We start from the raw sequence: 26,237 nt of genomic DNA on the forward strand, positions 1-26,237 counted from the left end.
GGCCACCTGTGTTCCTGCACCTGCCTGGAAGCATCTAGTTCTGCAGCTTTTGTCCTGGGCCTGGGAAATGGGCGTGTTCCGCCCACAGGCTCAAAGGAGAAACAGCGGGCAGGCACGCTTCTGGAAAGTTCCAGGGCTAAGGAGATGCCGAGTCGTTCTTCCTCACCCAGGGGTCAGGTCCTCACCATAGCCCCCACCCAGTGGCTGCCCCCGCCTCTGGCCAGGAGCCCTGCCTGCCAAGCCAAGCAAGAGGTGGGACGCGGTGACGCAAGGTCTCCACCGAAAGGGTCCGGCTTCCCCTCAGAGAAGGGGCCACACGTTAATTCACTCAAGGCCGGGGATTAGTCATCGGACAAATAAGATTAAATGCCCTTGAAATGGAATTAAAATGACGTCAAACAGCAGAATATCATTTTCCTAACTGCCCTGCAAGATGCTTCCTGCTTTAACCCCTTCCTGGCGACGTCTCAACCCCCAGGAGTGAGCTTCAAGCACGGGAGAGGTGGCACCCACGTCCCTCTGTGCTCCTGAACCTGGCTCAGGGGCCATCGAGGAATCAACACCGAGGCTACTCCCTGCCAACACCCTCCCAGGGCCTTCTGAGACTTTAAATATCAGATAGACCCTCAGGCCCCAGGCTACAGCTGGCAGAACCTGCAGCCCCGGGCCCTGCACAGGGCAAGGGCCTGGCAGAGGCTCATCGGGGACCTCAGCCCTGCCTAGGGCCCCGGGAACAGGGGGCCTGGGCCAGGAAGGAAGCCAGGAAGCTGAGGAGGTTCCTGGTCTCTCCCTGGAACCAGCAGGCCCTCAGCTCCTTGTTCACCGCCTGCAGCTCAGGGGCCCGAGGATTCATCTCCACTTGCAGGAATCCTCTTTTCATCTTAGAAGAGAAGAGAGCAATGATGAAGCTGGGCCCAGAGTCCCAGGGAGGCCTGGGCAGGTGGGCACCAGGGCTGGGAACAGCCCCTCTTTCATGGGGCTGTCCACACAAACCCCTCATTTCCCCAGGCCCATCGAGGGTCTGGAGCCCCCTTAGAAGCCAGACAGAGTGAGCCCCACCTGGCCCACCTTGGCAGCCTACCCCAGCCAGGGAAAGGGGCAGCAACATCCGCACGGCCTGTGCCCCCGCCCGGGTCCTCACGCTGGGACAGCGTCTTTGCAGACAGCCACGGTGGCCTTCCTAGTCAGGCAACACGCCTCTCTCTAGGAGGCCCTGGCTATTAGCACCACCAGACGACCCGCGAAGTCGCTGGAAATCTTCCTCAATCATCAGCCTCAGCCCTGGTCGTCATTTCTCATTTTCACTGAAACAATCACCTGTCGGAGAGCGTGGGCTGTGAGCTGCCCATTCATCACGCAGGGCTGCCCTGGCCCAGTGCACACGCCACCTGGCCAAGCTCAGGCGCGGATCAATAGGCCACGTTCAGGCTGTCAATAGCTGTAAATACATTTGCGACAGCAGTCGGAACAGCCTCCTGCCAGGCCACCATCCAGGGAGCTGCTGGGCGCAGGCTGCGAGTGGGGCAAGCGGTGTGCACCCTGCACCATCCCTGGGGTCCAGCCTGGCTGGGGCTGCGTCTGTCCCAGCTCTCCCTGCCCGTGCCTCCACTCGGGCCATCATCCTTGCTGTGCTGAGCCTGGCTCTGCCCAGCTCTGGGACTCCAGAAATGAGCCATGATGACAGAGGCCTGGGAAGGGCCCCTCTGTGTCCACCTCCTTGCCATCCCCAACCCCGAGCAAGAGGCCTCGGCTCCTCCTCTCTTCTGGTGGGGTGGCCTCCCACGGCAGCCAGTCCAGCTCTGGGCGCGGTGAGTTCTCTCAATTCGGAGTAGAGATAAGCCCAACCCAGTATCCTCTCGGGCTAGGGACAACTCTCTCCACACCTGCACCGTGCCCAGGAAGTTGGCACTGATGCTTTCCAAACATTTCTCCCGGCCTGGCACCCTGTCTCCCTCCGGCCCAGCAGTGGGCCCCCACTAACCAGGGCAGCTCTCACTCCTGAGTCCAGCTCAGGAACTGGGCATTTTCCCCGAACCCATCCCCACCACAGGCAGGGCAGGAAGGTGGGGAGTCACTTCCTTCAGCCCAGACTCCGCATTCCGGTCTGGGACAATCCTTGGTGCCAGTGAGAACCCTGGTGTCTGTCACCCACTGCTGCTGTACTTTCCTTTCCAGAGACTCAGAATCAACAGGCCATGGAGAGAGAGTTTTATTACAACGAATTAGCTCATGCAATGATGGAGGCTGAGTCCGCAGACCTGCACCGAGTCAGGAAGCTGGAGCCCTGGGAGAGCTGACGGTGGCAAATCAGGCCGGACGCCAGCAGACTCGACACCGGGGAAGAGCCAATGTTCCAGCTCAAGTCTGAAAGCAGGACAGAAGCCACCCTCCCGGCTGGAAGGCAGCCCGTTTCCTCAGCAGGCCTTCATCTGATTGGGCGAGGCCCACCCGCATGGGGGAGGGACATCTGCCATGCTCAGTCTACGGATTCCAGTGTGAAACTCATCCAGAAATACCGGCACAGACACACCCCAAATCGAGATTCACCAAATGTCTGCAGTCACGTGGACACATAAAATTAACCCTCACAATGCCTCTCCCTCTGCCCCAAACACACAGCTGCTTCACCCACCTTCACTAGCCCCCCGGCAATTAGCCTGTGTCCCCCAAAGCCAACCACTCTAGGCACCCTGGTCAGAAGGCCCCATCAGCTCTGCCCCTTGGGGGTCCTCAGGATTTTGACTGAGCCCCCAGGGTTGGTGGCTCACCTGCCTACCTGCATTTTCCACCAGCAGGAGGAGTAGACTCATCGCATCTGCATTGGAGGACAAGGGCTGAGTCCGGCCTCCTCCCTGCGACTGCAGCCCCCAAAGCAGGCTCTTCACAGGAGGGTCACCAGAGGCCTCAGCTGGGAGCTGGCACATGGCCACTTCTGGCTACATCGAGCCCGGTGGCCGAGCCCGCCATCAATGGGGACAGTGGATGAGGAAAGAGTTTGCTGAGCGACAATCCTCTCTCACAGCCGCCGGCCTCAGGACAGGGAGCACGGGTGGCAGGCAGCCCTCTGGTCCTTCCTCACCCCGGGATGCAGATGACAATGACCACACTCTGGTGGCCAGCCAGGCTGCCCCAGCCGCTCTCAGACACTCACCCGGGTCAGGCAGCAGGAAGAAGCTCCCTGGTGCTCTCGGCTCGCATAACAGGGGTTGCCTTTGCTCTGGGAGAATGAGGTGCTCCTAATCACTGCTCTGTCCCGCCTTGGAGGAGGAAGCTTGAGGGCAGGGCCCAGCTGTCAACCAGGCTGCTGCTGTGGACAGCCTCCATCCCGCCCAGGGCCCCTTCCTGGCTGCCCCCTCCCTCCTCTGATCTCTGCACTCACCTCTGCCTGGCCTTGCCCCGCCCCCGGGGTTCATCCCAGCCCACACCTCCCAAGTCTGCACCTCCCAAGACAATCCCACTTGGGCTCTGAGTTGCCCTGGGGCCTCACAGGGGACAAAGGAGAACTCTGGGGATGGGTGAGGCTTGGCTGGAGTCCCCGCAGAAGTGTGGAGTCCCCTCACACCCGGGCCAGCACTCTGAGGCCCACGGCCAGCTCACTTTCTGCTAAAAGAATGGAAATGAAGCACTGGCTTATTTTCAAGGGAAAAGGCCGATAGCAGATGGCCCCTCCAGCCCCCTGGCCCCTGCAGCCCCCTGGCCCCTGCAGCCCCCTGGCCCCTGCAGGCCCCTGGCCCCTCCCGCCCCCGGCCCCTCCAGCCCCCTGGCCACTGCAGCCCCCTGGCCACTGCAGCCCCCTGGCCTACTCCTGCAAGCCCTGGGGAACCAATTCCGCAGCTCTGGGCCAGAGCCTTCACCTCCAAACCAGGACAAACCAGGCAGTCTGGGGTAAGAGTGGGAGGAAGTAAAAGACACTCGTGGGTTCCTGGGAGTTGAAATAAGAATAACTCAGTCTCTTTCCATAAGGAAACCTAAAAAGAGCACAAAACATTTTGAAAATGGGAGCCAAATATTTATTAAATGTTTTAGAATCCATCAGAAACCACAGATGCTGGGAAGAACAAAACCCACTTTCAGAAAGAGGCGGCGAGTCACGGGGAGAAGCGGGGAGCACGTCTGAGGGACTCTTCTCCGTGCCCAGTAGCCGACACCCCCATTCCCACACCCCTGCCCCCCTCCCCAGCAGAGCCCCTCTCCCCACCCCAGCAAGACCCCTTCCAAGGCAGATCTCGGACACACAGAAATGTGATCTCTCAAAGCTCATCAGCGTGTGGACACGGCCAGAGACCTCATGCCCGTGTGCCGTGCGCCCACTCCAAACAGCCACCCCCGGAGCTCCGTGGGGCCCCGCCCCAACACACCGGAGCCAAAGAGCTGGTGGCAAGGCTGGCCCAGGGCTTTGGCGTCACAAAGTGACAATGCGGTGACCAGCTCAGGGCCTCTGGATACTGGAGGACAGAGAGGCTGTGGGAAAGAGGAAGCTGCAGAGGGTAGGGTGGGCACTCCCAGGCCCTCACTCAGGCCCTCGACCCGGGACGTCAGCGCCTTCTGGCCAAGGTGGAATGGTCACTGGGCGAGGGTGAGACCCAGACATGTACCTTCGGCCAACCCCTCACGTAAGAAACTTCCAGAAACAAGTACAGATCTAACTCTAAATTGGCAGGAGTAAGGGGCGCGGGGCCTGTCTTGATTTCCAGTGAACTCTCTTGGTTAGGGCTGCTCTGGGAGGCACTGCAGGGCCTGGCCCCAGGCAGGAGCCCGAAGGCCCTCAGTGACCTCTGTCTCCGCAAAGTGCCCTCCCCCCCACCTTCCTTTCTCACCTGCCCCACCTCTCCCGTTGCCACTGCAGCCTCCCTCCCTCCCCAACCCACACCCGTGTGCCTTTCCTTCTCTTCTTGGGCATCTTCTGCTCCAAAACCCACCATCTGCCAGGTTCTATCAAAGGCCATAGAGCCGAGCAGCAGCAAGAGCCCCCACTGATGGTGGGGCAGCGGAGGGAGAGCTGGGGGGGCAGGGAGGGGCAGAGGTGGAGGGGGATGGAGGTGGCGGAGGCAGAGGTGGGGAGGGACAGCTGTGCCACTCGCACTTTAATGCGTATTTGCCCCTGACACACACACGAGGTGTCCAGTACAGTACCCAGAACGCAGACGGCTTGCAGACATGCTAGCAGCCATTACTAGACATTTTATTGGCTGTAATTTATCGGGTGCTTCCTGTGTCCTGGATATTGTCCAGCTAGGCAGGTGCTGCCCCTCCCGGCAAGCAGGGCGCTTTAGACAGAGGAGGAGCTGACAGGAGGAGGTCTGCCCAGGCAGGGTCTCGAGATGCTGTCACCACCCTAGCGCCCTGAAGCTGCCCCAGGGGCCAGCAGTGAGGCCTGGAGGGTGCTGGGCCATGGCGAGAGGATGGTGGGCCCTCCAGCCGGACGTCCCCTGCAGCAGGCCACACAGGCAGCTGGAAGCAGCTTTGCACAAAGCCTGCATGCATAATGAAACCAAGCATCAGGAGCTGTTTGTGAAGGCTCTGGGTAAACACTGATTATCCTTCATTAAAAGAACAGGGCTATTAGCAAGACAGAGGAGGCTGGTGGCCTTCGGAAAGAAGGGGTGTTTGCACAGCCAGGAGTGAGCAGCCGCCCCAGGGACTCCTGAAGGGGGGCACAGTTACTAGCCTCAGTAATGGCATGGGAACGGGCTGAGGAGCCCCGAAACCTGACGCACAGGCCTGGCTTCTGCAAGTGGGGCCCCAGGTCTATAGATCTCCAGGGCACTGCAGGGCAACGTCTGCAGGATCCTCGCTGCCACTGTGGCCCTTGCTGTCCCCATACCCTCTGGCACTTGAAGGCAGGGTAGACGGAGGCAAACAGGTTGCCATGGCAGGGAGGGACACACGCAGACCCCTCCACCTGCCGCCACACAAGGTCCCTCCTTCCTGTGCCTGCTGGTTCCAATGACGGCACCCTCCCAGCTGAACACAGGACAGATGTCATGGCTCGGGACCCCCAGGCCATCTGCCCCTGTCTGCATCCAGTGAGCCCTTCTCCACAGTGGCCCCTGAGGTCATGGGGAGGCCTCCACAGCTGTTGTCTTCCACATAACCAGAAGCTCCCAGGCCACATTTCACCTGAGAAGCAGGATCAGGGGAAGGTCGCAGGGAACAGGGGCTGTGGCGCAGGGGACACCTACATGGCAAACACCACACCTGGGGACCTGCCAAGCCCTGGTGGCACACAGCCCTGACAACCCCCAAACCCTGCTGGCCTTGAGGAGTGCCAGCCCCCACTGCATGCTGATGGCCATTCGGATGTCACTCCACCCTGAACGCTAGACTCAGTGTGGGGGAGGAAAAGCTCCTGTTCTCATCCCCAGCGACCCACACGGAGAACACAGGAATCATTGGGAAGAGATGGGCACTGGATAGACAAATGAGCAAAAAGGTCAAAGTAGCAATTCATAAAACAAGGGCAAGTGACAAGAGGCACGGAAATGTGCAATCGCGTATAGCCAGACACGCTCCAACAGTGAGAAGCCATTTCTCACCAAGCTGGCCATGGGGGTGAAAAAGACTCAAAAACTGGAGATTTCAAATGCTGGCCAGGGTTGGGAGGTGGGCATGGGAGGAGAGGGGGTGGGAGAGCAAGTGGCCACCGTCCCTGGGGACAGTGTAGGCCGGCGTGTCATGTGGCCCGAATGTGCCACTCCAGAGGACTGACTTGGAAGCCATCATCAGACCAGAAACAATGGAGCAGAGGCCCCAGAGGAGTGACAGACAGACTGTGAGAAGACCTGGGGAGGGCACAGCCCCGGTAGAATCCCGGGATGTGCAAAGGCCCTGCACAGGAATGTGCCTGGAGGCTGAGAAGAAGCAGCAGGAAGGAGGAGGCAGGGGAGGTGCCCGGACTTGTGGCTGGAGAGGCAGCAGAGGTGATGTCACCATCGAAGAGATTTGGAAGCACCTCAAAAGGCCACCCAGGGACCAGCCGTCACCACCAGTGGCACATCCAAATAACAGAACCCTACAAAAGCATTAGGCATTGTTGCGGCATGTATTTATTCACAACAAAAATCTTCCAGGTTTACAAAGCAGTAGATAAGGCAGTCTCAACCTGTGAGAAAAAAATGACCTAAAACACGAACATGTGCACAGACAAAACCCGAAAGCCTTTGACATCAACATGTTTATGGTAGGTGACATGGGGGAATATGATAATGGGGAGACTATTTTTCTTTGTGCACGGTATTTTTGAAATTTTATGTAATTAGTGTCGCATTTATACAATCCAGCTCCTAGATGCATTTCCTATGAAAATTGTTTAGGCTTCTCTTAGGAGCACTGCCGTCAGGCACATCATGTCTGCTGACTCATGACCCTGGTTGATGGCATGTGGGAGAGTTTCCAGGGTGCAGGTGCAGTGTTTAGCAGGTGCCTTGGTAGCTGGGCTCATCACACATGTGCATGCACATGCACACACGCACTCATATATGCATGCACACACACATTCACAGACATGCACACACACACACACACACAGATATGCACACACATATATACGTGCACACACATTCACAGGCATGTATGCACTCACACACAGATATGCACACACATATATACGTGCACACACATTCACAGGCACGTATGCACTCACACACAGATATGCACAAACACACTCATATATGCATGCACACACACATTCACAGACACGCACACACACACAGATATGCACAAACGCACTCATATATGCATGCACACACACATTCACAGACATGTAGACACACACAGATATGCACACACGCACTCATATATGCGTGCACACACATTCACAGACATGCACACACACACAGATATGCATGCACGCACTCATATATGCATGCACACACAGAGACATACACACACACAGATATGTACACATGCACTCCTATATGCATGCACACACATTCACAGACATGCACAATCACTCACACACTCAGATATGCACACACGCCCTCATATATGCATGCACACACACATTCACAGACATGTAGACACACACACAGATATGCACACATGCACTCATATATGCATGCACACACATATTCACAGACATGTAGACACACACACAGATATGCACACACGCACTCATATATGCATGCACACACACATTCACAGACATGCACACACACACAGATATGCACACACGCCCTCATGTATGCATGCACACACACATTCACAGACATGTAGACACACACACAGATATGCACACATGCCCTCATATATGCATGCACACACACATTCACAGACATGTAGACATACACTCAGATATGCACACACGCCCTCATATATGCATGCACACACACATTCACAGACATGTAGACACACACACAGATATGCACACACGCCCTCATATATGCATGCACACACACATTCACAGACATGTAGACATACACTCAGATATGCACACACGCCCTCATATATGCATGCACACACACATTCACAGACATGCACACACTCACACACACAGATATGCACACATATGCGTGCACACACATTCACAGACATGTATGCACTCACACACAGATATTCACACACACTCATATATGCATGCACAGACATTCACAGACATGTAGACACACAGATATGCACACATGCACTCATATGCATGCACACACACTTTCACAGACATGCACACATGCGCAAATATGCACACACACACATTCACAGACATGCACACACACAGATATGCATGCACGCCCTCATATATGCATGCACACACACATTCACAGACATGTAGACATCCACTCAGATATGCACACACACTCATATATGCATGCACACACATTCACAGACATGTAAACACACACAGATATGCACACATGCACTCATATGCATGCACACACACTTTCACAGACATGCACACATGCGCAAATATGCACACACACACATTCACAGACATGCACACACACACAGATATGCATGCATGCACTCATATATGCATGCACACACAGAGACATGCACACACACAGATATGCACACATGCACTCATATATGCATGCACACACATTCACAGACATGCACAATCACTCAGACATGCACACATGCCCGACACACACATTCACACACACATGCACACATTCACACACATATGCATATGTGGCTGTGAATGAATGATGGAGGGGGGATGGCGTGCCACTGGCACGTTAATGTGTATTTCTCCCTGACACATGCACACACATGCACACATTCACACATAGGTATGCACACACTTCACACAGGCATGCACACATGCACACATTCACACACACCCACGCACGCATGCACATTCACGCACTGCTGGGAGCCGGGAGCTCCCAGAGCTCCAGGGGGCCAATGGCCTCTGGGCTGGACCTCTGGCCCCTCCGCTCAGCCCCGTAAGCTGGGGCCTCTGAGTCCTCATCTGCAGACGGAATCCTGAAAGTCTTGAGGGTAGGGATGAAGAGCAAATGGATACAGACGTGGAAAGCTCAGGGGCGAGGTCTGAGGGGTCAGAACCTAGTCCCTGCTTTTATTCCCGCTTCACAGAGGAGACCAAGGACAGAACACGGCCCACGCTCACACGGCAGGCAGCCACGAGGAGACCAAGGACAGAACACGGTCCACGCTCACACGGCAGGCAGCCACAGAGGTGGCTAGTCGTCCACTCACTGAATTCCCATTGCCTTTTCTTTATGTTAAAAAATAAAAATAAATTTAACTGAGTTCCAGTAAGGAAGGGGCAGCCCCTCCCCTGCCCAGAGTACAGCTGGTCTCGGCCCTGCAGGGGTGCTGCTTTTTTATCTTGCTAGTGATTGGCCTTGGGGTGAGCATGAGAGCCAGAAAGTTCTGGCCAACGAGATCAGCAAAGAGGTAGCCCAGGGCTCTTCAGAGACGACTCCTGTTCTTCTGGCTCTGGAAGCTGCCATGGGCTGTGGGCTGTCTTGGTCCACAAGGCAACAACTCTGGACACCCCATGCTAAGGGCGACAGGGCCAGGAAGACACAGCCAGCCTCTGAGCTGCCCCAGGCCACCTCCCCCAAGACATCTCCACCCAAAGACACCTTCATCACCAAAGCCCCCGCAGGCTGGGTTCCCAGCCAGCAAGCACCTCACCCATCCATGCATTGCAGCTGGACCCAGCCTTCTCCCAGTCCCACTTTGATGCCACTCTTTCTCCAGCAGCTGCTATCATCAGAGCCCTGAGTCCCACATCACCTCCTGTCTGCCCTCTGGAACGCAGCCCGGCAGGACTCACCTGAGCCTAGGGGCCTCGGCAGTCTCCGAGCTCCCAAGGGTCTCCCTTCCGTATTGCAGACGTGAATCCTGGGAGAGAGGGGGATATGGCTCTATCACCTGTGTTCGACACCTGGCCAGGCCCCAGCACCAGTCCACAGTGCAGGACTATACCCCAGGGAGGTGTCGCAGGGGCTGTCCGTGGAGGATGGTGCCTGAGGAGCTGGGACCACGGGATGGTAGAGGCACCTGCTCCCCACTGCCCACCCCTTCAGTCTGGCAGAACTGGAAAGCTCTGATCACCTGCCTGGCCTGGGGCCCCTGACAGCCTGGGGGCCTGGGAGGTGGCTTGAAGGGGAGAGCTGGAGATGGCCAGGCTGCTGGATCAATGCCCCCAGTTAACACCTCACTTCTGAATTCATTCCTCTTATCACTACCCCTCTTATACTGTATTCCAGTTTGTTTTTTTAATTATGCAAATGATTTGTGAATAAATTTATACAATGAAAATTCAAACTTTATAGACACAGAAATCCCCTGTTCCCTCTTCCTCGGTCCAAGTGGCCTCCCCAGGGTGACAGCCCTTCTCCCCTCGGTGTGTGTCATTCCAGAACATTCCCTGTGCACCTCATGCATTCGCGTCTAGGGAAACGCAGCTGTGCTTTGTGTGTTTCCGTGGATGGCGTCGAATGGCACACGTCGCTCTGGGGTTTCTCTTTTTTTCCCCAGCGACTGTGCACACTGCTGAGGACAGGGCTGACTGCCCGCAGCACCCAGGCTGCCTTTGCGTCTGCCCACATGACCCGGCCACCCTCCCCACCCGTCACAGCTCCATGTGGCCATTTCCACCTCCTGTCAGGATTCTCCACCCTCCTCAGGTGGAAGTGAGACCCAATAGGGTGGCAGAGCCCTGGAAGGCCCTGGGCCCTCAACCAGGAAGACCCACCTGGAACTGTGCCACCAACAAGACCCAACGTCTATTGAGTCAAGGAGCAGCATGTTGAATCCATGTTTACCGTGGCCAGAAGTCCCCAGATGCTATGGACATCGCCTGTCTTTCCCTGAGGACCTAGCTTGTCTTTTTATCTGCTGTGTTGTACTTGCAGGGCAGACGTTGCTATGGTCTCCACGTTTGAGTCACCCCCAAATTCCTTGTTGAAAACCTCAGGTCCAGCGTGATGGAATTGGGAGGCAGGGCCTTTGGGAGTTAGGTGGAGCCCTTGGGAATGGGATTAAGGACCTTACAAACACACCCTGGAGAGCTCCGTCACCCCGTCCTCCACGCGAGGACACAGCCGGAAGACAGCCATCCTTGAACTGGAGAACAAAAGCAGCCCTCACAGACAAGGAGTCTGCCAGGGTCCTTCCCTTCCAGTCTCCAGACCTGGGAGACGTCAGTCTCGATAGCCCCCTGCTCAGGCTGTTTTGCTATAGGAGCCTGAATGGCAGATCACGCCACTTTATTCCGCATTCCGCTGCCCGTGAACTTGCAGGTGCCTCCCACGTGACAGGCCACGCTTGCCACAAATCCTGAATCTCAGGGTAGGGTCTCAGGGCATCCTCCTTGGTGGGCTGCCTCTCCTTGTCCTGCTCCTGGCCATGGAGCCCACTCTAGCCCTAATTACAGGTCTCGCCTGCCAGCCAGATTTCCAAGCGCTCTCTGTGCTGGGGACCCAGCGGGACCAGCCCTCTCTCCAGGGACTGCTGTCAGGATGAGGAATTGTTTTTTCCAAATGTGACTTTTGCCACAATCTCCCCCTTTGTGTTCTGGACAATTTGATCAAACGAGCAATAGAGAATCCATCAACATCTTCCAGCCAGGAGACAAAGAGGCCTGACATGCCACGATGGCGTCCCCCGGCCCCACACCAAACGGCAGGCCACCCAGGCTGGAGCAAGCAGCCTGTTCTGTGCTGAGATGACAACAAATCACAGCATGCACACCCACGCTCCGGGTGCCCACACTGTCTGCCTGTTGCCTGTCATTGCAGATGGAGCCCGGGCTCCTGGGCTTGCTGGGTGGGGCTCGAAGCTGGACTGCAGATTCCAGATAAGCAGTGGGACCCTGGCCACTGCTCACGGCCCTGCCTTGGCCTCCAGAGCTACAGAGAGGCCTAGGTGACCCCTAGTCCTGCCCAGGAGGAGCACAGCTGGGCTCTCCAAACTCCAGATGTGACCAGACCTGCCCTGTACGCACAGTGCATGGCAGACTCATGAAAGCCAGCTGCCGATGAGGGTAGGAGCTGGGCCATCAACCTGGACAACCAGGCACTGCCTGTCTGGCTAAGGCTGGACCCTCCAAGGCTGGTCCCCAGGGGGGTCTCAGGACACCCAGGTGACAGGGACAATGGCAAATCACGGCCACCGGCTTCTCCTTCATCCTTGCTGGGGGAGCGCTTTCCACCCTGCATCCTCCCTCAATAGGACGGGAATGGTCCAGGCCCCAGAAGCTTCATGCGCGTGCCGAGGGGCCCACAGGGCAGAGCTGTCCTTCTGGAAGGTCAGAGACCCAGAAAGACAGACCCAGCTATAGTAGGAATGACCCCGGTACCCACTTTACCTCCAGCTGTCCCATCCCATCCTTCAACTGAGTGGACGGCCTGGAGCACTGCAGGGACTCACAGGTCCCAGGAACCAAGTGAGCTCTGTCTGCAAACTGCAACCCGCTGGGCATGCGGAGCCTTTGCCAGCCACGAGGGAGCCCAACACACAGAGAGTGCCTTGCACCCTCAGTGACCAGTCACACTGCCTCCGTGACAGCGGTGAGCGCCTTGCACCCTCAGCGACCAGTCACGCTGCCTCCGTGACAGCGGTGGAAACGAGGAAACAGAGGCATGGTAGAGGGAGGTCCAGGAGGCAATACGGCATCTGCTGTAGAGGATGCAGCCCGAGTCCCCCGATGCTAAAGGGATTTGCCTAAACACACCCACGCAAACCCCTCGCAGCAAAGCCTGGAGCTTAGTCAGCCCCTCACGTGGGCCTAAGCTCTGAGCCCCCACCTCACACTCAGCCCTAAGGCACGTCCCCCTGCCTGAGTGGGTGGGCTTTAGAAGCACCAGTCCCCTCCCCTCCTGCCTGCGCCCCTCCCTCAGGTGTCAAAGAGGCAGACCCCCCACTGAGCTCTGCTGGACAAGCTATGGCAGGCGTGTGGGAATTGCAGGTTCCCTCCCCCGTTGCAGTCTGGGCTCCTGGTGCAGAGCCGCACACAGCAGGTGCACGGCAGAGGCCAGCAGCGTCCCGGCCCACAGCGCCACCCCAGAGTCCTCTCTCAGGCCAGTACAGAGAAACCCCTCTCCTTCCTCTGCAAGCCCAGCTTCTCGCTCCCACTCCATGACAACTCAAGGGTGAAGCAGCCTTGCCCACTGTGGCTTGGGCACCAGAAGGCCTCATTCCAAGACCCAAGGCAGCAGGACAGCAGCACCACAAAGGGCGCCCTGGGTCACCTGCAGGCTAGTGAAGCCACCTCACCATTCCACAATAGGTCTCCCTTTCACCCTGAGTGAGAACTGCCCCTACCGAGGGGCTGCCTGGGGGGCCGCAGCCTCCCAGCTGCCAGCACACGCCCAGGGCTTTCTCCAGCCTGGGCCCTAGCCAGCCAGGACGGCCCTGCAGAGCACCGCTGAAGGCCGCACACTTGCAAGCTGCCCACAGACTGTGCAGCGCTGGCCGCCTTTTATGGGGCGTGCTGCACCTGTGCAAGCCGAGCGGAACAAATGAGATTGGAGTTTTATGATTCTTTTACCGCGCTGCTCTGCGGAGAGCTTGTTTAATTAGCTTCTAACTCAACACCTTTGGCGACTCTAAATAATTCACCACCCTCGCTGCCCTCACCCGGCCAGGTGTGCCCAGCGCTGCTTCTGCCCCCACCAGCTCTGCAGGGAGGTCGCAGCTCCACTGTTCCAAGGCAGAGGCCCCTCGAAGGGCAGATGTCTGGTGATGTGTCCTTTTCAGGAGCAGCCTTTCCAGAAGGCACAGCAGCCTTCCTACCTGGGCACAGCCACAGGTGTGCCAGACCACCCTGGGGACAATGGTCAACCTCTCTGGACCAGCCGGGAACACTCCCGCCCACTCCACCCATGCCCCCTCCACCCTTTTGGGCAGCAGTTTCTCTGCCCCCAGCCTCAGCACTGGCCTGACCACCCCAGGGGCCTCAGCTGCTCATCCTGGGCTCCCTGCCTTCCTGGCATTCCAGAAGGTCAGTGTCCCACCGTCTCCTCTTCTAGGAGCCTGGGAGCAGGCACAGGGCCGACCCCCATGCCACTGCAGGGCGGAACCCGGGGCACGGGAGCGCAGATTGAAGGATGACCACCCGCCCACGGAGGGAGCCAGCTCCCGGGGCCTTCCTGAGCCCCTGGGTGGAAACACACAGACTGTGGCTCCTAGGCCAGTCGCCGGCTGCTCTTGGGGCGGGGGTCATCAAGTCCATCCCCTTGCTCCATCGCATCCAAGCCCCAGGAGAAGCTCAGCCCTGGCCTTTCTGGAGAGGAGCTGGGGACCAGGAGAGGAGCTGGGGACCGGGAGAGGAGCTGGGGACTGGGAGAGGAGCTGGGGACCGGGAGCCCGTAAACCCAAGCCCACTCCTGCTCCTGCATTTAACAGCCCCTGTCAAGGACTCCTGCCCGGATTCAATTACCATCACAGGTTTTACAAGACCAGCAGCGCTCACTGAGCTCTGACAGAGAGACGTGACCCTGTGCCAGCTGGCTGGGGCGGCCCCACCCGCTTCTCTCTCTCTCTCTCTCTCTCTCTCTCTCTCTCTCTCTCTGTTGCACATGTCCACATGCCAAGGAGTGCTGGGGAGGGCAGAGAGGCCAAAGTTACCTCCTGCACCTTCTCCTAGGAATCAGGAAGCCCAGAGCGAGCAACGCCAGTTCTGAACGCACAGGAAGGGTCAGAGGAGATGCTGGCGTGCCACTCTGTGTGCCCCAGAATTATAGAGGAACAGGGCTGGCACAGGGAGGCATGCCCACAGTGTCTTGGGTGATGTGGAGAGCCTGTGCAGTGTGTGTGCTCACGGCCCCACACAGCCACCCTAGCACGCCACCCTCGACTGCCTGCCTCCACTCCTGCCCTACCGTCCTGGGGCTCAGGTCTTGGCATCCTGCCCTGTGGCCAGAGTGGGTTATCCCAGAGTGGACACATGACCTGCACCAGCCAGGGCTCCTGGTTTCTCCCTGGGATGGGAAGAAGAGGGGCCTCCCCCAGCAGAGAGCCTCAGGCATATGGGGTTTCAGATGCTTTGGGGTGAAGTGGGTCTCAGAGCATAGATCTGGCCCACCCGAGGGCAGAAGACAAAGATGGGGACAGGCTAGCTGGAGTCCCCGAGGCCCAGCCACACGGCCCTCTTCCTCATTTCATCGCCCCCGGGAAGTGTCCCCAGCACCTGAGCTCCTTGGCGATGGCCCATTTGCAGGAAGAGGTGAGAGAGGAACCCCAGGTGCCCCCAGGAGGCCTGGCCTTGGCGTTCAGTGGCCTCGCTGTGTGCAGGCAGGCGGCCTGTGTCAGTGTTTCTCATTCCCCAGACACAGAATGGGCACATTGCAGAGTCGGCTCCAGGGCATCTCTTGGAAGCAAGTGCCCCACCCGGGCCTGGCTCCATGGATGACAGGGACAAGAGAAGGTGTCTAAAGACCTCAGGAAGCCTGGGCCCTGCTCGTGTGGGTCAGCCGACAGCATGGAGGCCGTGGGCATGGGTCCCCCAGCACAGGCTGCCATCCCTCAGCCCCCATGACCAGAGCAGGGGCAGCTGTCCCAGCCTGAAGGACCGCTGTCATTGAGGCAGAGGCAGAGGGCCAGGGCTCCCGCTGGCCGTAGTGGCCACAGGGGCTCCGTGAGGGCTGGCGCTGCGGGACGCCTCCCTCCATGCCCTGCACTTTGGATTCTCGGTCAATGAAAGTCACACTCCTATCCAAAAGCCCCCAGCGGGCTGGGGCAGGATGTCCAAGCCATGTGCATGTCAGCAGTGGGGAAGAGGGGAGAGGGAGGCTTCCTGGATCCCCCAAGAACTGCTGTCCTTTCAGACCCTCCTGGGAGGGCCTGGGGGCTCAGAGATGATCTCCTCACTCAGGCAGATGCTGGGGCGGGGGCTCATCAGATGGCAGGAGTGGGGCATTGCCGGTAGACCCACCCCACTCAGCTGTTTGTGTCCTTCAAGACACAGGGGCACACAACAGCAGCAGGGACCTGGGAGCAAACCCACTGGGTGGGCTCCGTCTGGGGCTAGAGAGTGACTCTGCTGAGTGGGGGTAGAGGCTTCAGACCCCCTTACATGGTTCTTGGGGCCCGTGGCTGAGTGTGAACATCTCAAAGGGCAGGCTCTGAACAGGGGGACGGCGGCAGGGGCTCACTCACCTCTGTGTCAGGAGGGCTATTGCAGCTCCTCTGAAGCCCCCAACCAGAGGCCCTGGCGCCCTCACCGCCAACATTCCCGTGGGCCGATTGTGCCCGAGATGGCCAACCTCTCCCTCCCATGCTGGCTCTGCCTGCTGGGCTCCCTTCCTACCCAGGCCTGCAGAGAAGTGACCCGACACTGTAGTCAGTGTCCCCAGACCTGAACTCTGTGTACCACAGCCTCTCTTCCCGGCGCGTCTCCACGGCCTGGGGTCCAGGACAGGCAGGACCTTCAGCTCTGCCCGGAGGGGGCAGGTTGGCCTAGGAATTTTAGCACACCCTCAGGTCACCTCAGGCCCCTGAAGCCTTCTGGAGCCAAGACTAGCCCAAGACCAGCCTCTACACCATCCCTGGTGCTGAGTGCAGGTGGCCCAGCCCTCAGGAGCTGCCTGTGTGCTGGACTGGGGCAGCCCTACACGCTGGGCCCAGGGCCTGGGCGTGCATCATCCACAGCTCACAGCACCAGGTACAGGGCTTCCTGCAGGGCACCCTCCCCATGGCCCGGGGCCCACCACTGGGCAGTGGCACCCAGGGTGTGCCCCACGGGGCACTGAGCTGCTGCCAAAGATGCAGGAATGAGGCAGCTACGCTTCTTCCCCAATGCCCACCCTCCACCCAACCCCTCCACAAGCCCTGTAGGCCCCAGCCCCAAAAGTCAGCAGCCACACTGACCACCCTCTCCATCTCACAGGCAGGTGTGTGTGGTGGGTGGCAGCCACACTGACCACCCTCTCTGTCTCGCAGGCAGGTGTGTGTGGCGGGCGGCAGCCACACTGACCACCCTCTCCGTCTCGCAGGCAGGTGTGTGTGGCGGGCGGCAGCCACACTGACCACCCTCTCCGTCTCGCAGGCAGGTGTGTGGTGGGCGGCCCCCAACCCCACAACACACGCACTCTTGGGTCTGGAGGGAGGGGATGCTGGGGTTTGGAATTTTTCCTGAAGGCAGGTTGCCATCCACACCCCTCCCCATACTAACTTTTAAGACATATCAGCTAATTAACTAATTGCTGGCTCTGGGTGTTGCCAAATCCCCCTCCTGAGGCGTCTGGCCCCAGCCTGGGTGCTCCCATATGCCGGCCAGCCCTGCCAGAGAGAGCTGGCGCCCGCTCCCTGCCTGGCGCGGCTGCGGGCCTCTGGCTCAGCACCCAGGCTGCCAGTTTCTGGTTGGTTTCTGGTTGGTCCCTGAGCACCGGGTGTCCTGCCTGGCCACAGACCCCAGCAGGCTACCTGGGGCCAGATAAGGACAGCTTCTTGCCCCTGCCTGGGGCCTGCCTGCTGGGTCTCTATCACCCGCCCCCACCCCAGGGGTGTGACCGTCCCCTCCCGAAGGCAGCATCTCCTGGTCTCCCAGAAGGGAATAGCCACTTCTAATCTCTCTCCCCAATAAGTCAAGCATCCTCGTTCTCTTAATTATTGGAGAACAGATTTTTCCCCCAAATAATTAGGCAATTTAAATCATACAATCTTTCTCTGGGAACTATATTTAACCCTGATTTGAATGTAATTTACACATCGCGGCTCCCTCAAGCAGCTCTGGAAGCCAAAACATGGATCAAATATTTTTTAAATGTCAAATGCTGCTTAATTGTGGATCTCACTGAATTTATTTGTACAGATAAGCGTTTGATCTTCCACCTCCTTCTCTGCCCAAAGTAATTTTTCCATAATCTATATGATACCCCAATTTCTCTAATAGCTGGAGGATTGAAATGATACATGAGAGGCCCTCAAATTTGCAGAGTGTTTTAAAAGATGCATATTGAAGATTGGAGCAGGAAACTTCTAACTGGAGACTTGAGGGGAATTCATTAAGGCAAAGAGAATATTGCTGCCTGGAGTGGCCAGTGCAGGGGACTCCTGGGGAGGGGGGCCGCCACATTACCCAAGCCACCAGGGCTGTGCTGCTCCCTGCCCAGGACAGACCCCGAGCAGGCATCCCCTGGGCAAGGGTCTCCTCTGGTTGCTCCTCCACCCTTGTTTCTCCCCTTGCTTAAAATATTTCAATAGAAAAGGAGGCAGATAAGATCACGTGCAGGGCAGCAGAGCCAAGGTATAGACAGTGCCTGCAAGGCCAGGACTGGTGCAAGAGGAGGCAGGAGGTCCCTGTGCTTGTCAACCTGAAGTCCGTGAGGGTCTCCAGGAGAAGGTAGTGGCATGGTCTGTGTTAGTCGCTATGCTGGATTCTGCTGCTGTGACAAACATCCCCAGAAGTTCAGCAATTCAGGATTGGAATCACTGAGCAATGCCACCGACCTCTCTTTCAACACGAGGTTTTTTTCTGGCTGGTGTTCCATGTAGGTGGCAGGCGGCTGTGGTTCTGCCCTACGCATCTTCTCTACCCTGGGATCCAGGCCCTCCCACAGCCGAGGGAGAGAGAATGTGGCAGGACCACGTGGTGCTCTTCAGGTTGGTGCTGGACACAGCCCGGCCCACTGCTGCTAACATCTGCTCACTCTGGGCGAGTCGCGTGGCTGAGACTGCTGTGAGTAAGGCAGGAAAGTCCAAGAAGAGGAGTCCACGTTGGTGACCGTAACCCAACAGCCCACCTGCCTCGCCATCCATGTTCGCTCCTCTCGCATCCACACACAGAACATGCGGGAAACAGCCTCTGCCTCCCGTCTGAACACAGATCCTCCTGATCCAGAGACCTAGGACCTAAAAGGGAACATCAGCTTCAACTCACAACACAAAATACCACAGCGGGACAGACCCCGGGGGGATGGAAGAAGCACCCCTTTCGGAGAGGGGAAGGGCGGCATTGTGCTCGCTCGTGGGTGGCAGCCCTGTGGTTCTGCTGGGCAGAGATTTTGAGAGCCCCATACCTGGGTGCAGGGAATGTTTCCAAACCAGGATCCCACGGTGACCATACGGCCCAGTTCACCAGGACCAGTGGGTTTTGTGGGAGGCGGGACTTTCCGTGTTGAAGCCAGCAAAGTCCCAGGCAAACCCCAGCAGGTTGGTCAACATACCTGACTCCATTCCATGGTGGGAGCCCCTAATCCGTTGCTGGCCCGTCACTGAGCTCGCCTCTGGGAGGTTCTTCCTTGTCCATCACCCTCTGGCCTACATCTGAAGAGGATATTGGAAATTATGTCCTCAGGGAGCCTGCACCACTCCTGCTTTCTGTCCACAGAAGGTTGGAGGCTCAGACATGATTTTTAAATCTCGCACCTTCGCAGTCACTGCAAGGCAAAGCCGGGTGTGCAGCTCCGTCAGCACGTGGCTGGCTTCACGTCTGTTTCGGGCAGTTCACAGCAGGTGAGGAGATACGTCTCACTGTCTGGACTTTATGGCAGCTACTTTTAACTTCTGGGGCTTCCTTGGGAGAGCAATGCCCCCAATTTCTCTTCTTACAAAATTTCACCTGACTCAAAAGATTTGCTGGGGCCGGGTACAGTGACCCACGCCTGTAATCCCAGTACTTTGGGAGGTCAAGGCAGGCAGATCTCTGAAGCCCAGGAGTTCAAGGCCAGTCTGGGCAACATGGCAAGACCGCATTTCTACAAAAAGTTTAAAAATTAGCTGGGCTAATTTTAAAATTACGCCTGTAGTCTCAGCTACTGGGGAGACTGAGTTGGGAGGATAGCTTGAACCCAGGAACTCGAAGCTGCAATGAGCTGTGTTCGTGCCACTGCACTCCAGCCTGAGCAACAGAGTGAGCACTGGTAAAAAAAAAAAAAAAAAAAAAAAAAAAAAAAAAAAAAAAGAAGGAAGGAAGGAAGGAAGGAAAGAAAAGAAAAGAAAAGAAAAGAAAAGAAAAGAAAAGAAAAGAAAAGAAAAGAAAAGAAAAGAAAAGAAAAGAAAAGCATGTACTGGGCTGCCACCTTAATATATTCAGAGATCATAACCCCGGGGGGTCACACTCCCCACCTGGCTTTTGCCACCAGCCTGAGCCTAATTGGCTTTTGTTGAGCAAGCATTTCTCCCATTTATCCTTTATTGGTTAGAGATAAGAAGGAGTTGCCTCTTTCAAGGCTGTTTGCAAGCCAGACAATTTCCATCTGAGCACATCTTTCTTGTATTATCTCATCCGTTATCTCCAGTGGCAACCAAGACACACCAGTCACATTTGGTTTCCAAACCTCTTTGCTTAAATCCACAATCTCCTATTTTTTGTTTGTTTGTTTGTTTTTGAGACGGAGTCTCACTCTGTCGCCCAGGCTGGAGTGCTGTGACGCAAGCTTGGCTCACTGCAACCTCTGCCTCCCGGGTTCATGAGATTCTCCTGCCTCAGCCTCCCAACTAGCTGGGATTACAGGTGCCCATCACCATGCCTGGCTAATTGGTGTATTTTTAGTAGAGACGGGGTTTTACCATGTTGTCCAGGCTGGTCTTGAATGCCTGACCTCAGGTCAACCACCCGCCTCGGCCTCCCAAAGTGCTGGGATTATAGGCATGAGCCACCGTGCCCAGCCCACAGCCTCCTATGTTTTCTGCCCCCGAGATATCATATAGATGACAGTTTTGCCAAATGTTTCACCACATAAAAATGCTGCTCCCAGCCTCTAATTACAGTTTCCTCCCCCTCCCCTGCCCCACCCCAGCCAATGCCACAAATTTTAGGTTTTGTGTGTGACAGCACCGAATTCTAGGTGCCAGTTTCTCCTCGAGTCAGCTGATGCCAGGCCGGGCTGTGGCAATCTCGGCATCTCAGCAGCTTGCGACACACACATGTTTCCACTCGGGCTCCGCATTTCCCGTAGGTCAGCCGGGCACCTGCCACAGTTGAGCATCCGGGCTGGAGGGGCCGCTCCCTGCAGGACAGTTTCACTCTCATTTGAGCATCCAGGCTGGAGGGGCCACTCCCTGCAGGACAGTTTCACTCTCACGAAGGGGCACTTCTGCTGCTGCTCACGTTCCGTTGGCCAAGGCAAGTCAGAAGGCAAAGCCTGACGACAATGAGGGAGGAAAAATAAGTCTCTGAGACAGGGTGGGCGCGGGGCCGGCGAGCCGGGGAGAACAGGCTCCTCCACTGGCGACTCACATGCTGCTCGCTGTTCTGCAGTCTTGCAGTCACCGGCCCACAGCCAAGGAAAGGACTTGCTGGCAACTGAGAGGCCACAGGGGCTTGGGACTCCACGAGGTCACTTCTACAGCAGTACTGCAGCAGCTCCAGACACGTCCTTCCAAACAACACCAGAGGCAAAAACTCAAGGAGCTGCAAGGAGAACAGACAAACCCACCTCTGTAGCTGGAGACATCCACACCCTCTTTCAGTCACTGGTAGATGAAGCAATCAGAAGTCAGCAAGGAGAGAGGTGACATGAAGAGCACTATCAATCAACTTCATCAACTGACGTTTCTAGAACACTCCACCCAGCAACAGTAGAATACGTGCAAGTTCACATTCTTCTAAGCTCTCGTGCAGCATTCGCCAAGGACAGAGGGCATTCTGGGCCACAGGACCCACCATAACAAATTTAAAAGAAGAGAAGTCGTGCTCTTAAGACACAACGGTATTAAACTAGAAATCAATAACAGAAAAGATAGCTGGAAAATCTCCAAATATTTGGAGATTAAATAACACACTTCTAAATAACACATGGGTCAAAGGAGAAGTCTCAAGAGAAATTTTAAATATTTAGGAATAAATGAAAAGACAATTTATCAAAATGTGCAGGCTGCAGCAAAAGCAGTGCTCAAGGGAAATTTATAGCATGAATGTACATGTTAGAAAAGAAGACAAGTCTAAAATACACCATCTACGCTTCCATTGTAGGAAACTAGAAATAGAACCATTTAAGACTGTAGTAAGCAGAAGAAAAGGAATAATAAAAAGTAAAGCAGAATTCAATGAAACTGAAAACAGGAAAGCAATAGAAAAAAATCGAAAGCTCATTTTTTGACAAGATCAATAAAACTGACTAAGGAAAAACAACAACAACAACAACAACAAAAAAACAGAGAAAATATAGATTGCCAATATCAGAAATGAAAGAGAGGTTGTCACTACTGATTCCATAGACATTAAAAGTTTAATAAAGTAACACCATGAACAGCTCTATCTCTACAAATTTGAAAATTTAAGATGAAATGGGCCAATTCTTTAAAAGACATAAACTACCCAGGGAGACACTAAAAATCTAAACAATCCAGACATCCCACTGCTGGGTATATACCCCAAAGAAAGGGAATCAGTATATGGAGGAAATACCTACACTCCTATGATGGTCGCAGCGCTTTTTACAATAGCTGAGATTTGGAAGCAACCTAAGTGTCCATCAACAGATGAATGGTTAAAGAAAATGCAGTATGTATCCACAACAGAGTACTCTACAGCCATAAAAAAGAATGAGATCCTGTCATTTGCAATAACACATATGGAACCGGAGGTCATTATGTTAAGTGAAATAAGTCAGGTCCAGAAAGACCAACATCTCATGTTCTCACGTATTTGTGAGAGCTAAAAAAAATCAAAACAATTTAATTCAAGGACACAGAGCATAGAAGAATGGTTACCAGAGACTGGGAAGGATAGTCGGAGGCTGGGAGGGAGGTGGGGGTGGTTAATCTGTGCAAAAAAAAAAAAAAAGTAGAAAGGATGAATAAAACCTAGTATTTGATAACGCAATAGGGTGACTATAGTCAATAATAACTTAATTTTACATTTTAAAATAAAGAATGTAATAGGATTGTTTGTAATTCAAAGGATAAATCCTTGAGGAGACAGATGCCCCCATTCTCCATGATGTGCTTATTTCACATCGTATGTCTATAACAAAACATCTTCATCTCATGCACCTCATAAGTATACACACCTACCATGTACCCACAAAGACTTTTTAAATAACTTTAAAATTTTAAAAAGGCTTAATAGGTCTATATCTGTTAAGGAAATTTACATAATATTTCATTATCTTCAAAAAAGAAAGCACTAGGCCCAGATGGCTTCACTGGTGAACTCTACCAACTATGTAAGCAATAAATACCAATTCTCTACAACCTGTCTTTACATGCAATAATACAGATGGAACTGGAGATCATTAGTTAAGTGATTCAATTTTTCTTCTGAAAAATAGAAGCAGAGGGAATGCTTCCTAACTCATTCTAAGAGGTCAGCATTACCCTAATACCAAAACAGATGAAGACACTACAAGAAAAGAAACTTGAGACTACAAACCAATAACTCTCCTGAGTGTAGATGTGAAAATAATCAGCAAAATATTATCAAATCAAATCTAACAATGTATAACCACAATTACACAGCATGACCAAGTGGGACTTATTTGAGGTATGATTTCCACACTGGAAAATCCATCTAAGATTGTGTGTATTAGTCTGCTCTCACGCTGCTAATAAAGACATACCCAAGATTGAGTAATTTATAAAGGAAAGAGGTTTAATTGACTCTCAGTTCCACATGGCTGGGGAGCCCTCACAATCATGGCAGCATGCAAGAGAGAATGAGAAAAAAAGCAAAAGAGGTTTCCCCTTATAAAACCATCAGATTTCGTGAGACGTATTCACTACCTCAAGAATAGTATGGGGGAAACCGCCCCCATGATTCATTTATCTCCCACCGGGTCCCTCCCACAACACGTGGGAATTATGGGAGCTACAATTCAAGGTGAGATTTGGGTGGGGATGCAGCGAAACCGTATCAATGTGTAAATGATTAAATGGATGAATGGATGAATCCATCTCCTGCAAGAAATAAGCAAGCACAGCAAGGTTGCAAGATACAAGTTTGATATATGAAAGTCAGATCCTTTCCTATATCCCAGCAATAAGCAATGAGGATTTGAAAGTTAAAAAACAGGCCGGGCGCGGTGGCTCAAGCCTGTAATCCCAGCACTTTGGGAGGCCGAGACAGGCGGATCACGAGGTCAGGAGATCGAGACCATCCTGGCTAACCCGGTGAAACCCCGTCTCTACTAAAAAAATGCAAAAAACTAGCCAGGCGAGATGGCGGGCGCCTGTAGTCCCAGCTACTCGGGAGGCTGAGGCAGGAGAATGGCGTAAACCCGGGAGGCGGAGCTTGCAGTGAGCTGAGATCTGGGCACTGCACTCCAGCCTGGGCCACGGAGCAAGACTCCGTCTCAAAAAAAAAAAAAAAAAAAAAAAAGAAAGTTAAAAAACAATGCTAGCTGTAGCAGAACCCCCAAAAGTGAAATACCCAGGTACAAATCTAACAAAACATGTACAGGCTCTGTATGCTGAAAACTGCAAAACTCTGATTAAAGATAAACTCTGATCCAAAAAATCTAAATAAATGAAGAGATAGTCCCTGTTCGCATAGGAAGACTCAATATTGTTAAGGTGTCTACTTTTCCAAATGTGATCTATAGAATCAATAGATCTAATCAACCCTAATCAATATCCCAGCAAACTATCCTGTAGATATGGACACACTGATTCTAAAGTTTATACACAAAGCCAGAAGACATAGAATGGCCAACACAATGGTGAAGAACAAAGCTAGGGGACTCACGCTATGCAATTTCAAAACTTCCTATAAGATGATGGCATCAAGACAGGAAGTATTGATGAATGAATGGGTAAACAGATCAGTGGAATAGAACAGAGACCCACTGGTAGATCCACACAAATGCCAATGATCTTTGACAAAGGAGAAATGTGCCTCTAACAGAGAAAGTCTCATCAACAAATGGTGCTGTAATATTTAGACATCCATATGCAGAATAAGTAAATAAATCTAGACACACTCTGAGGGCGCTTTTCACAAAAGTCACCTCAACATGGATCAGAGGCCTAAATGTAAACCATAAAACTAGAGGAAAGCATGGGACCTAAGTGACCTTGAGTCTGACGATGAGTTTTTGGTTGCAACCTCCAAGCCCAACCTATGAAAGAAAAAATTGTTAAGATGTGTTTTTCATTAAAAACTTCTGCCCTGCAAAAAAAAAAAAAAAAAAAAATTAAAAGAGTGAAAACACAAGCCACAGGCTGGGAGAAAATCTTTGTAAAATGTAAGTCAAATTAAAGGACCTGTATCCAAATCACACAAAGAACTTCTTAAAACTTAACAACTAGAAAACGAACAACTCAGCTTTAAAATGGGGAGAAGGTCCGAATAAACACCTCACTCAAAAAAGACAAATGTCAAATAAGCATATAAAAAGATGCTTGATACCATTTTTCACGAAGGAAATGCAAATTAAAACAACTATGAGACACCACTCTCCCTATGAGAATGGCTAAATTCCAAAAAGTGACAATACCAATTGCTATGAGAATACACAGCAACAGAAACTCCCATTCACTGCTGGTGGGAAGACAAAATGGCACAGCCACTTTGGAAAACCGTCTGGCAGTTTCTTACAAAGCTAAACATAGTCTCACCATATGATCTAGCAGTTGCATTCCTAAGTATTTACCCAACTGGCCTGAAAAACTTAGGTCCACACAAAAGCCTGTATGCAAATATTTATAGCAGCTTTATTCATAATTACCAAAACCTAGAAGTAACCAAGATGTCCTGGGTGAATGGATATACAAATTCTGGTAGATATACAAATTCATTGATAAAAAGGAGTGAGCTATCGAGCCGCCAAAAGACATGCATGAACCTCAGATGAACATTGCTAAGTGAGAGAAGCCGATCGGAAAGGACTACAGTGCTGCATGGTTCCAACTGCGTGACATTCTGGAAAAGGCAAAACTGCGGA

General features: G+C 54.0%; 3 long non-coding RNA genes across 3 annotated transcripts in view; 1 reads left to right on the forward strand and 2 right to left on the reverse strand.

Moving 5' to 3' along the window:
- The first annotated feature begins 4,472 nt into the window (after window positions 1–4,472).
- On the forward strand, window positions 4,473–9,827 carry LOC105489831 (uncharacterized). Its single transcript, XR_011625320.1, has 3 exons — window positions 4,473–4,613; window positions 7,071–7,180; window positions 9,532–9,827. It is a non-coding gene; the product is annotated as an uncharacterized lncRNA (long non-coding RNA).
- LOC112428029 (uncharacterized) overlaps window positions 9,726–26,237 on the reverse strand; it is a 58,082-nt gene continuing 41,570 nt past the window's right edge. Inside the window, exons 2-3 of the long non-coding RNA XR_003019883.2 lie at window positions 10,241–10,308; window positions 9,726–9,961 (exon numbers count right to left, since the gene is read on the reverse strand). This is a non-coding gene — a long non-coding RNA (uncharacterized lncRNA). The remainder of the gene's footprint in view (window positions 9,962–10,240; window positions 10,309–26,237) is intronic.
- LOC139364076 (uncharacterized) lies at window positions 18,071–20,262 on the reverse strand. The gene is made up of 3 exons (XR_011625319.1): window positions 19,780–20,262; window positions 19,578–19,677; window positions 18,071–19,263 (listed from the first exon to the last, which is right to left on the reverse strand). It is a non-coding gene; the product is annotated as an uncharacterized lncRNA (long non-coding RNA).

The sequence above is a fragment of the Macaca nemestrina genome, chromosome 7, assembly GCF_043159975.1.
Source record: "Macaca nemestrina isolate mMacNem1 chromosome 7, mMacNem.hap1, whole genome shotgun sequence".
In the NCBI taxonomy this organism is placed as follows: Eukaryota; Metazoa; Chordata; class Mammalia; order Primates; family Cercopithecidae; genus Macaca; species Macaca nemestrina.